The sequence below is a fragment of the Euprymna scolopes genome, chromosome 24, assembly GCF_053919585.1.
Source record: "Euprymna scolopes isolate OS-2025 chromosome 24, ASM5391958v1, whole genome shotgun sequence".
In the NCBI taxonomy this organism is placed as follows: Eukaryota; Metazoa; Mollusca; class Cephalopoda; order Sepiida; family Sepiolidae; genus Euprymna; species Euprymna scolopes.
Window position 1 is genome coordinate 52,195,377 of NC_136505.1, and position 14,729 is coordinate 52,210,105.

The window sequence follows — 14,729 nt, forward strand, 5'->3', positions numbered from 1 at the left end:
GTGTCAATTTTGTCTTAATTAAATGTTAAAATTATAGAAAATCGGCCAAAAATACATAAGAAATACAACATAACACTAGTATTCCTCAGTAAAGTGAATATAATGCATGTAAATAGGAACCCAACAAAATCGGCCAAATCTTTAAGGTCCGCGTACATGAAAAAATTCCATTTTTGCAATGTGTCAATTTTGTCTTAATTAAATGTTTAAATTATAGAAAATCGGCCAAAAATACATAAGAAATACAACATAACACTAGTATTCCTCAGTAAAGTGAATATAATGCATGTAAATAGGAACCCAACAAAATCGGCCAAATCTTTAAGGTCCGCGTACATGAAAAAATTCCATTTTTGCAATGTGTCAATTTTGTCTTAATTAAATGTTTAAATTATAGAAAATCGGCCAAAAATACATAAGAAATACAACATAACACTAGTATTCCTCAGTAAAGGGAATATAATGCATGTAAATAGGAACCCAACAAAATCGGCCAAATCTTTAAGGTCCGCGTACATGAAACAATTCCATTTTTGCAATGTGTCAATTTTGTTTTAATTAAATGGTTAAATTATAGAAAATCGGCCAAAAATACATAAGAAATACAACATAACACTAGTATTCCTCAGTAAAGTGAATATAATGCATGTAAATAGGAACCCAACAAAATCGGCCAAATCTTTAAGGTCCGCGTACATGAAAACATTTCATTTTTGCAATGTGTCAATTTTGTCTTAATTAAATGTTTAAATTATAGAAAATCGGCCAAAAATACATAAGAAATACAACATAACACTAGTATTCCTCAGTAAAGGGAATATAATGCATGTAAATAGGAACCCAACAAAATCGGCCAAATCTTTAAGGTCCGCGTACATGAACAAATTTCATTTTTGCAATGTGTCAATTTTGTCTTAATTAAATGTTAAAATTATAGAAAATCGGCCAAAAATACATAAGAAATACAACATAACACTAGTATTCCTCAGTAAAGGGAATATAATGCATGTAAATAGGAACCCAACAAAATCGGCCAAATCTTTAAGGTCCGCGTACATGAAAAAATTCCATTTTTGCAATGTGTCAATTTTGTCTTAATTAAATGTTTAAATTATAGAAAATCGGCCAAAAATACATAAGAAATACAACATAACACTAGTATTCCTCAGTAAAGGGAATATAATGCATGTAAATAGGAACCCAACAAAATCGGCCAAATCTTTAAGGTCCGCGTACATGAAAAAATTCCATTTTTGCAATGTGTCAATTTTGTATTAATTAAATGTTTAAATTATAGAAAATCGGCCAAAAATACATAAGAAATACAACATAACACTAGTATTCCTCAGTAAAGGGAATATAATGCATGTAAATAGGAACCCAACAAAATCGGCCAAATCTTTAAGGTCCGCGTACATGAAAAAATTCCATTTTTGCAATGTGTCAATTTTGTCTTAATTTAATGTTTAAATTATAGATATTTTGCCAAAAATACATAAGAAATACAACATAACACTAGTATTCCTCAGTAAAGTGAATATAATGCATGTAAATAGGAACCCAACAAAATCGGCCAAATCTTTAAGGTCCGCGTACATGAAAAAATTCCATTTTTGCAATGTGTCAATTTTGTCTTAATTAAATGTTTAAATTATAGAAAATCGGCCAAAAATACATAAGAAATACAACATAACACTAGTATTCCTCAGTAAAGGGAATATAATGCATGTAAATAGGAACCCAACAAAATCGGCCAAATCTTTAAGGTCCGCGTACATGAAAAAATTCCATTTTTGCAATGTGTCAATTTTGTTTTAATTAAATGTTTAAATTATAGAAAATCGGCCAAAAATACATAAGAAATACAACATAACACTAGTATTCCTCAGTAAAGTGAATATAATGCATGTAAATAGGAACCCAACAAAATCGGCCAAATCTTTAAGGTCCGCGTACATGAAAAAATTCCATTTTTGCAATGTGTCAATTTTGTCTTAATTAAATGTTTAAATTATAGAAAATCGGCCAAAAATACATAAGAAATACAACATAACACTAGTATTCCTCAGTAAAGTGAATATAATGCATGTAAATAGGAACCCAACAAAATCGGCCAAATCTTTAAGGTCCGCGTACATGAACAAATTTCATTTTTGCAATGTGTCAATTTTGTCTTAATTAAATGTTTAAATTATAGAAAATCGGCCAAAAATACATAAGAAATACAACATAACACTAGTATTCCTCAGTAAAGGGAATATAATGCATGTAAATAGGAACCCAACAAAATCGGCCAAATCTTTAAGGTCCGCGTACATGAAAAAATTCAATTTTTGCAATGTGTCAATTTTGTCTTAATTAAATGTTTAAATTATAGAAAATCGGCCAAAAATACATAAGAAATACAACATAACACTAGTATTCCTCAGTAAAGTGAATATAATGCATGTAAATAGGAACCTAACAAAATCGGCCAAATCTTTAAGGTCCGCGTACATGAACAAATTTCATTTTTGCAATGTGTCAATTTTGTCTTAATTAAATGTTTAAATTATAGAAAATTGGCCAAAAATACATAAGAAATACAACATAACACTAGTATTCCTCAGTAAAGGGAATATAATGCATGTAAATAGGAACCCAACAAAATCGGCCAAATCTTTAAGGTCCGCGTACATGAAAAAATTCCATTTTTGCAATGTGTCAATTTTCTTTTAATTAAATGTTTAAATTATAGAAAATCGGCCAAAAATACATAAGAAATACAACATAACACTAGTATTCCTCAGTAAAGTGAATATAATGCATGTAAATAGGAACCCAACAAAATCGGCCAAATCTTTAAGGTCCGCGTACATGAAAAAATTCCATTTTTGCAATGTGTCAATTTTGTTTTAATTAAATGTTTAAATTATAGAAAATCGGCCAAAAATACATAAGAAATACAACATAACACTAGTATTCCTCAGTAAAGGGAATATAATGCATGTAAATAGGAACAAAACAAAATCGGCCAAATCTTTAAGGTCCGCGTACATGAAACAATTCCATTTTTGCAATGTGTCAATTTTGTTTTAATTAAATGTTTAAATTATAGAAAATCGGCCAAAAATACATAAGAAATACAACATAACACTAGTATTCCTCAGTAAAGTGAATATAATGCATGTAAATAGGAACCCAACAAAATCGGCCAAATCTTTAAGGTCCGCGTACATGAAAAAATTCAATTTTTGCAATGTGTCAATTTTGTCTTAATTAAATGTTTAAATTATAGAAAATCGGCCAAAAATACATAAGAAATACAACATAACACTAGTATTCCTCAGTAAAGTGAATATAATGCATGTAAATAGGAACCCAACAAAATCGGCCAAATCTTTAAGGTCCGCGTACATGAAAGAATTTCATTTTTGCAATGTGTCAATTTTGTCTTAATTAAATGTTTAAATTATAGAAAATCGGCCAAAAATACATAAGAAATACAACATAACACTAGTATTCCTCAGTAAAGGGAATATAATGCATGTAAATAGGAACCCAACAAAATCGGCCAAATCTTTAAGGTCCGCGTACATGAAAAAATTCCATTTTTGCAATGTGTCAATTTTGTCTTAATTAAATGTTTAAATTATAGAAAATCGGCCAAAAATACATAAGAAATACAACATAACACTAGTATTCCTCAGTAAAGGGAATATAATGCATGTAAATAGGAACCCAACAAAATCGGCCAAATCTTTAAGGTCCGCGTACATGAAAAAATTCCATTTTTGCAATGTGTCAATTTTGTTTTAATTAAATGTTAAAATTATAGAAAATCGGCCAAAAATACATAAGAAATACAACATAACACTAGTATTCCTCAGTAAAGTGAATATAATGCATGTAAATAGGAACCTAACAAAATCGGCCAAATCTTTAAGGTCCGCGTACATGAACAAATTTCATTTTTGCAATGTGTCAATTTTGTCTTAATTAAATGTTTAAATTATAGAAAATCGGCCAAAAATACATAAGAAATACAACATAACACTAGTATTCCTCAGTAAAGGGAATATAATGCATGTAAATAGGAACCCAACAAAATCGGCCAAATCTTTAAGGTCCGCGTACATGAAAAAATTCCATTTTTGCAATGTGTCAATTTTCTTTTAATTAAATGTTTAAATTATAGAAAATCGGCCAAAAATACATAAGAAATACAACATAACACTAGTATTCCTCAGTAAAGTGAATATAATGCATGTAAATAGGAACCCAACAAAATCGGCCAAATCTTTAAGGTCCGCGTACATGAAAAAATTCCATTTTTGCAATGTGTCAATTTTGTTTTAATTAAATGTTTAAATTATAGAAAATCGGCCAAAAATACATAAGAAATACAACATAACACTAGTATTCCTCAGTAAAGGGAATATAATGCATGTAAATAGGAACAAAACAAAATCGGCCAAATCTTTAAGGTCCGCGTACATGAAACAATTCCATTTTTGCAATGTGTCAATTTTGTTTTAATTAAATGTTTAAATTATAGAAAATCGGCCAAAAATACATAAGAAATACAACATAACACTAGTATTCCTCAGTAAAGTGAATATAATGCATGTAAATAGGAACCCAACAAAATCGGCCAAATCTTTAAGGTCCGCGTACATGAAAAAATTCAATTTTTGCAATGTGTCAATTTTGTCTTAATTAAATGTTTAAATTATAGAAAATCGGCCAAAAATACATAAGAAATACAACATAACACTAGTATTCCTCAGTAAAGTGAATATAATGCATGTAAATAGGAACCCAACAAAATCGGCCAAATCTTTAAGGTCCGCGTACATGAAAGAATTTCATTTTTGCAATGTGTCAATTTTGTCTTAATTAAATGTTTAAATTATAGAAAATCGGCCAAAAATACATAAGAAATACAACATAACACTAGTATTCCTCAGTAAAGGGAATATAATGCATGTAAATAGGAACCCAACAAAATCGGCCAAATCTTTAAGGTCCGCGTACATGAAAAAATTCCATTTTTGCAATGTGTCAATTTTGTCTTAATTAAATGTTTAAATTATAGAAAATCGGCCAAAAATACATAAGAAATACAACATAACACTAGTATTCCTCAGTAAAGGGAATATAATGCATGTAAATAGGAACCCAACAAAATCGGCCAAATCTTTAAGGTCCGCGTACATGAAAAAATTCCATTTTTGCAATGTGTCAATTTTGTTTTAATTAAATGTTTAAATTATAGAAAATCGGCCAAAAATACATAAGAAATACAACATAACACTAGTATTCCTCAGTAAAGTGAATATAATGCATGTAAATAGGAACTCAACAAAATCGGCCAAATCTTTAAGGTCCGCGTACATGAAAAAATTCCATTTTTGCAATGTGTCAATTTTGTCTTAATTAAATGTTTAAATTATAGAAAATCGGCCAAAAATACATAAGAAATACAACATAACACTAGTAATCCTCAGTAAAGTGAATATAATGCATGTAAATAGGAACCCAACAAAATCGGCCAAATCTTTAAGGTCCGCGTACATGAACAAATTTCATTTTTGCAATGTGTCAATTTTGTCTTAATTAAATGTTTAAATTATAGAAAATCGGCCAAAAATACATAAGAAATACAACATAACACTAGTATTCCTCAGTAAAGGGAATATAATGCATGTAAATAGGAACCCAACAAAATCGGCCAAATCTTTAAGGTCCGCGTACATGAAAAAATTCAATTTTTGCAATGTGTCAATTTTGTCTTAATTAAATGTTTAAATTATAGAAAATCGGCCAAAAATACATAAGAAATACAACATAACACTAGTATTCCTCAGTAAAGTGAATATAATGCATGTAAATAGGAACCTAACAAAATCGGCCAAATCTTTAAGGTCCGCGTACATGAAAAAATTCCATTTTTGCAATGTGTCAATTTTGTCTTAATTAAATGTTTAAATTATAGAAAATCGGCCAAAAATACATAAGAAATACAACATAACACTAGTATTCCTCAGTAAAGGGAATATAATGCATGTAAATAGGAACCCAACAAAATCGGCCAAATCTTTAAGGTCCGCGTACATGAAAAAATTTCATTTTTGCAATGTGTCAATTTTGTTTTAATTAAATGTTTAAATTATAGAAAATCGGCCAAAAATACATAAGAAATACAACATAACACTAGTATTCCTCAGTAAAGTGAATATAATGCATGTAAATAGGAACCCAACAAAATCGGCCAAATCTTTAAGGTCCGCGTACATGAAAAAATTCCATTTTTGCAATGTGTCAATTTTGTCTTAATTAAATGTTTAAATTATAGAAAATCGGCCAAAAATACATAAAAAATACAACATAACACTAGTATTCCTCAGTAAAGTGAATATAATGCATGTAAATAGGAACCCAACAAAATCGGCCAAATCTTTAAGGTCCGCGTACATGAAAGAATTTCATTTTTGCAATGTGTCAATTTTGTCTTAATTAAATGTTTAAATTATAGAAAATCGGCCAAAAATACATAAGAAATACAACATAACACTAGTATTCCTCAGTAAAGGGAATATAATGCATGTAAATAGGAACCCAACAAAATCGGCCAAATCTTTAAGGTCCGCGTACATGAAAAAATTCCATTTTTGCAATGTGTCAATTTTGTCTTAATTAAATGTTTAAATTATAGAAAATCGGCCAAAAATACATAAGAAATACAACATAACAGTAGTATTCCTCAGTAAAGTGAATATAATGCATGTAAATAGGAACCCAACAAAATCGGCCAAATCTTTAAGGTCTGCGTACATGAAAAAATTCCATGTTTGCAATGTGTCAATTTTGTCTTAATTTAATGTTTAAATTATAGATAATTTGCCAAAAATACATAAGAAATACAACATAACACTAGTATTCCTCAGTAAAGTGAATATAATGCATGTAAATAGGAACCCAACAAAATCGGCCAAATCTTTAAGGTCCGCGTACATGAAAAAATTCCATTTTTGCAATGTGTCAATTTTGTTTTAATTAAATGTTTAAATTATAGAAAATCGGCCAAAAATACATAAGAAATACAACATAACACTAGTATTCCTCAGTAAAGTGAATATAATGCATGTAAATAGGAACTCAACAAAATCGGCCAAATCTTTAAGGTCCGCGTACATGAAAAAATTCCATTTTTGCAATGTGTCAATTTTGTCTTAATTAAATGTTTAAATTATAGAAAATCGGCCAAAAATACATAAGAAATACAACATAACACTAGTATTCCTCAGTAAAGTGAATATAATGCATGTAAATAGGAACCCAACAAAATCGGCCAAATCTTTAAGGTCCGCGTACATGAACAAATTTCATTTTTGCAATGTGTCAATTTTGTCTTAATTAAATGTTTAAATTATAGAAAATCGGCCAAAAATACATAAGAAATACAACATAACACTAGTATTCCTCAGTAAAGGGAATATAATGCATGTAAATAGGAACCCAACAAAATCGGCCAAATCTTTAAGGTCCGCGTACATGAAAAAATTCAATTTTTGCAATGTGTCAATTTTGTCTTAATTAAATGTTTAAATTATAGAAAATCGGCCAAAAATACATAAGAAATACAACATAACACTAGTATTCCTCAGTAAAGTGAATATAATGTATGTAAATAGGAACCTAACAAAATCGGCCAAATCTTTAAGGTCCGCGTACATGAAAAAATTCCATTTTTGCAATGTGTCAATTTTGTCTTAATTAAATGTTTAAATTATAGAAAATCGGCCAAAAATACATAAGAAATACAACATAACACTAGTATTCCTCAGTAAAGGGAATATAATGCATGTAAATAGGAACCCAACAAAATCGGCCAAATCTTTAAGGTCCGCGTACATGAAAAATTCCATTTTTGCAATGTGTCAATTTTGTTTTAATTAAATGTTTAAATTATAGAAAATCGGCCAAAAATACATAAGAAATACAACATAACACTAGTATTCCTCAGTAAAGTGAATATAATGCATGTAAATAGGAACCCAACAAAATCGGCCAAATCTTTAAGGTCCGCGTACATGAAAAAATTTCATTTTTGCAGTGTGTCAATTTTGTCTTAATTAAATGTTTAAATTATAGAAAATCGGCCAAAAATACATAAGAAATACAACATAACACTAGTATTCCTCAGTAAAGGGAATATAATGCATGTAAATAGGAACCCAACAAAATCGGCCAAATCTTTAAGGTCCGCGTACATGAAAAAATTTCATTTTTGCAATGTGTCAATTTTGTCTTAATTAAATGTTTAAATTATAGAAAATCGGCCAAAAATACGTAAGAAATACAACATAACACTAGTATTCCTCAGTAAAGGGAATATAATGCATGTAAATAGGAACCCAACAAAATCGGCCAAATCTTTAAGGTCCGCGTACATGAAAAAATTCCATTTTTGCAATGTGTCAATTTTGTCTTAATTAAATGTTTAAATTATAGAAAATCGGCCAAAAATACATAAGAAATACAACATAACACTAGTATTCCTCAGTAAAGTGAATATAATGCATGTAAATAGGAACCCAACAAAATCGGCCAAATCTTTAAGGTCCGCGTACATGAAAGAATTTCATTTTTGCAATGTGTCAATTTTGTCTTAATTAAATGTTTAAATTATAGAAAATCGGCCAAAAATACATAAGAAATACAACATAACACTAGTATTCCTCAGTAAAGGGAATATAATGCATGTAAATAGGAACCCAACAAAATCGGCCAAATCTTTAAGGTCCGCGTACATGAAAAAATTCCATTTTTGCAATGTGTCAATTTTGTCTTAATTAAATGTTTAAATTATAGAAAATCGGCCAAAAATACATAAGAAATACAACATAACACTAGTATTCCTCAGTAAAGTGAATATAATGCATGTAAATAGGAACCCAACAAAATCGGCCAAATCTTTAAGGTCCGCGTACATGAAAAAATTCCATGTTTGCAATGTGTCAATTTTGTCTTAATTTAATGTTTAAATTATAGATAATTTGCCAAAAATACATAAGAAATACAACATAACACTAGTATTCCTCAGTAAAGTGAATATAATGCATGTAAATAGGAACCCAACAAAATCGGCCAAATCTTTAAGGTCCGCGTACATGAAAAAATTCCATTTTTGCAATGTGTCAATTTTGTTTTAATTAAATGTTTAAATTATAGAAAATCGGCCAAAAATACATAAGAAATACAACATAACACTAGTATTCCTCAGTAAAGTGAATATAATGCATGTAAATAGGAACTCAACAAAATCGGCCAAATCTTTAAGGTCCGCGTACATGAAAAAATTCCATTTTTGCAATGTGTCAATTTTGTCTTAATTAAATGTTTAAATTATAGAAAATCGGCCAAAAATACATAAGAAATACAACATAACACTAGTATTCCTCAGTAAAGTGAATATAATGCATGTAAATAGGAACCCAACAAAATCGGCCAAATCTTTAAGGTCCGCGTACATGAACAAATTTCATTTTTGCAATGTGTCAATTTTGTCTTAATTAAATGTTTAAATTATAGAAAATCGGCCAAAAATACATAAGAAATACAACATAACACTAGTATTCCTCAGTAAAGGGAATATAATGCATGTAAATAGGAACCCAACAAAATCGGCCAAATCTTTAAGGTCCGCGTACATGAAAAAATTCAATTTTTGCAATGTGTCAATTTTGTCTTAATTAAATGTTTAAATTATAGAAAATCGGCCAAAAATACATAAGAAATACAACATAACACTAGTATTCCTCAGTAAAGTGAATATAATGCATGTAAATAGGAACCCAACAAAATCGGCCAAATCTTTAAGGTCCGCGTACATGAAAAAATTTCATTTTTGCAATGTGTCAATTTTGTCTTAATTAAATGTTTAAATTATAGAAAATCGGCCAAAAATACATAAGAAATACAACATAACACTAGTATTCCTCAGTAAAGGGAATATAATGCATGTAAATAGGAACCCAACAAAATCGGCCAAATCTTTAAGGTCCGCGTACATGAAAAAATTTCATTTTTGCAATGTGTCAATTTTGTCTTAATTAAATGTTTAAATTATAGAAAATCGGCCAAAAATACATAAGAAATACAACATAACACTAGTATTCCTCAGTAAAGGGAATATAATGCATGTAAATAGGAACCCAACAAAATCGGCCAAATCTTTAAGGTCCGCGTACATGAAAAAATTCCATTTTTGCAATGTGTCAATTTTGTCTTAATTAAATGTTTAAATTATAGAAAATCGGCCAAAAATACATAAGAAATACAACATAACACTAGTATTCCTCAGTAAAGTGAATATAATGCATGTAAATAGGAACCCAACAAAATCGGCCAAATCTTTAAGGTCCGCGTACATGAAAGAATTTCATTTTTGCAATGTGTCAATTTTGTCTTAATTAAATGTTTAAATTATAGAAAATCGGCCAAAAATACATAAGAAATACAACATAACACTAGTATTCCTCAGTAAAGGGAATATAATGCATGTAAATAGGAACCCAACAAAATCGGCCAATTCTTTAAGGTCCGCGTACATGAAAAAATTTCATTTTTGCAATGTGTCAATTTTGTCTTAATTAAATGTTTAAATTATAGAAAATCGGCCAAAAATACATAAGAAATACAACATAACACTAGTATTCCTCAGTAAAGGGAATATAATGCATGTAAATAGAAACCCAACAAAATCGGCCAAATCTTTAAGGTCCGCGTACATGAAAAAATTCCATTTTTGCAATGTGTCAATTTTGTCTTAATTAAATGTTTAAATTATAGAAAATCGGCCAAAAATACATAAGAAATACAACATAACACTAGTATTCCTCAGTAAAGGGAATATAATGCATGTAAATAGGAACCCAACAAAATCGGCCAAATCTTTAAGGTCCGCATACATGAAAAAATTTCATTTTTGCAATGTGTCAATTTTGTCTTAATTAAATGTTTAAATTATAGAAAATCGGCCAAAAATACATAAGAAATACAACATAACACTAGTATTCCTCAGTAAAGGGAATATAATGCATGTAAATAGGAACCCAACAAAATCGGCCAAATCTTTAAGGTCCGCGTACATGAAAAAATTCCATTTTTGCAATGTGTCAATTTTGTCTTAATTAAATGTTTAAATTATAGAAAATCGGCCAAAAATACATAAGAAATACAACATAACACTAGTATTCCTCAGTAAAGTGAATATAATGCATGTAAATAGGAACCCAACAAAATCGGCCAAATCTTTAAGGTCCGCGTACATAAAAGAATTTCATTTTTGCAATGTGTCAATTTTGTCTTAATTAAATGTTTAAATTATAGAAAATCGGCCAAAAATACATAAGAAATACAACATAACACTAGTATTCCTCAGTAAAGGGAATATAATGCATGTAAATAGGAACCCAACAAAATCGGCCAAATCTTTAAGGTCCGCGTACATGAAAAAATTTCATTTTTGCAATGTGTCAATTTTGTCTTAATTAAATGTTTAAATTATAGAAAATCGGCCAAAAATACATAAGAAATACAACATAACACTAGTATTCCTCAGTAAAGGGAATATAATGCATGTAAATAGGAACCCAACAAAATCGGCCAAATCTTTAAGGTCCGCGTACATGAAAAAATTCCATTTTTGCAATGTGTCAATTTTGTCTTAATTAAATGTTTAAATTATAGAAAATCGGCCAAAAATACATAAGAAATACAACATAACACTAGTATTCCTCAGTAAAGTGAATATAATGCATGTAAATAGGAACCCAACAAAATCGGCCAAATCTTTAAGGTCCGCGTACATGAAAGAATTTCATTTTTGCAATGTGTCAATTTTGTCTTAATTAAATGTTTTAATTATAGAAAATCGGCCAAAAATACATAAGAAATACAACATAACACTAGTATTCCTCAGTAAAGGGAATATAATGCATGTAAATAGGAACCCAACAAAATCGGCCAAATCTTTAAGGTCCGCGTACATGAAAAAATTCCATTTTTGCAATGTGTCAATTTTGTCTTAATTAAATGTTTAAATTATAGAAAATCGGCCAAAAATACATAAGAAATACAACATAACACTAGTATTCCTCAGTAAAGTGAATATAATGCATGTAAATAGGAACCCAACAAAATCGGCCAAATCTTTAAGGTCCGCGTACATGAAAAAATTCCATGTTTTCAATGTGTCAATTTTGTCTTAATTTAATGTTTAAATTATAGATAATTTGCCAAAAATACATAAGAAATACAACATAACACTAGTATTCCTCAGTAAAGTGAATATAATGCATGTAAATAGGAACCCAACAAAATCGGCCAAATCTTTAAGGTCCGCGTACATGAAAAAATTCCATTTTTGCAATGTGTCAATTTTGTTTTAATTAAATGTTTAAATTATAGAAAATCGGCCAAAAATACATAAGAAATACAACATAACACTAGTATTCCTCAGTAAAGTGAATATAATGCATGTAAATAGGAACTCAACAAAATCGGCCAAATCTTTAAGGTCCGCGTACATGAAAAAATTCCATTTTTGCAATGTGTCAATTTTGTCTTAATTAAATGTTTAAATTATAGAAAATCGGCCAAAAATACATAAGAAATACAACATAACACTAGTATTCCTCAGTAAAGTGAATATAATGCATGTAAATAGGAACCCAACAAAATCGGCCAAATCTTTAAGGTCCGCGTACATGAACAAATTTCATTTTTGCAATGTGTCAATTTTGTCTTAATTAAATGTTTAAATTATAGAAAATCGGCCAAAAATACATAAGAAATACAACATAACACTAGTATTCCTCAGTAAAGGGAATATAATGCATGTAAATAGGAACCCAACAAAATCGGCCAAATCTTTAAGGTCCGCGTACATGAAAAAATTCAATTTTTGCAATGTGTCAATTTTGTCTTAATTAAATGTTTAAATTATAGAAAATCGGCCAAAAATACATAAGAAATACAACATAACACTAGTATTCCTCAGTAAAGTGAATATAATGCATGTAAATAGGAACCCAACAAAATCGGCCAAATCTTTAAGGTCCGCGTACATGAAAAAATTTCATTTTTGCAATGTGTCAATTTTGTCTTAATTAAATGTTTAAATTATAGAAAATCGGCCAAAAATACATAAGAAATACAACATAACACTAGTATTCCTCAGTAAAGGGAATATAATGCATGTAAATAGGAACCCAACAAAATCGGCCAAATCTTTAAGGTCCGCGTACATGAAAAAATTTCATTTTTGCAATGTGTCAATTTTGTCTTAATTAAATGTTTAAATTATAGAAAATCGGCCAAAAATACATAAGAAATACAACATAACACTAGTATTCCTCAGTAAAGGGAATATAATGCATGTAAATAGGAACCCAACAAAATCGGCCAAATCTTTAAGGTCCGCGTACATGAAAAAATTCCATTTTTGCAATGTGTCAATTTTGTCTTAATTAAATGTTTAAATTATAGAAAATCGGCCAAAAATACATAAGAAATACAACATAACACTAGTATTCCTCAGTAAAGTGAATATAATGCATGTAAATAGGAACCCAACAAAATCGGCCAAATCTTTAAGGTCCGCGTACATGAAAGAATTTCATTTTTGCAATGTGTCAATTTTGTCTTAATTAAATGTTTAAATTATAGAAAATCGGCCAAAAATACATAAGAAATACAACATAACACTAGTATTCCTCAGTAAAGGGAATATAATGCATGTAAATAGGAACCCAACAAAATCGGCCAATTCTTTAAGGTCCGCGTACATGAAAAAATTTCATTTTTGCAATGTGTCAATTTTGTCTTAATTAAATGTTTAAATTATAGAAAATCGGCCAAAAATACATAAGAAATACAACATAACACTAGTATTCCTCAGTAAAGGGAATATAATGCATGTAAATAGGAACCCAACAAAATCGGCCAAATCTTTAAGGTCCGCGTACATGAAAAAATTCCATTTTTGCAATGTGTCAATTTTGTCTTAATTAAATGTTTAAATTATAGAAAATCGGCCAAAAATACATAAGAAATACAACATAACACTAGTATTCCTCAGTAAAGGGAATATAATGCATGTAAATAGGAACCCAACAAAATCGGCCAAATCTTTAAGGTCCGCGTACATGAAAAAATTTCATTTTTGCAATGTGTCAATTTTGTCTTAATTAAATGTTTAAATTATAGAAAATCGGCCAAAAATACATAAGAAATACAACATAACACTAGTATTCCTCAGTAAAGGGAATATAATGCATGTAAATAGGAACCCAACAAAATCGGCCAAATCTTTAAGGTCCGCGTACATGAAAAAATTCCATTTTTGCAATGTGTCAATTTTGTCCGTATTAAATGTTTAAATTATAGAAAATCGGCCAAAAATACATAAGAAATACAACATAACACTAGTATTCCTCAGTAAAGTGAATATAGTGCATGTAAATAGGAACCCAACAAAATCGGCCAAATCTTTAAGGTCCGCGTACATGAAAGAATTTCATTTTTGCAATGTGTCAATTTTGTCTTAATTAAATGTTTAAATTATAGAAAATCGGCCAAAAATACATAAGAAATACAACATAACACTAGTATTCCTCAGTAAAGGGAATATAATGCATGTAAATAGGAACCCAACAAAATCGGCCAAATCTTTAAGGTCC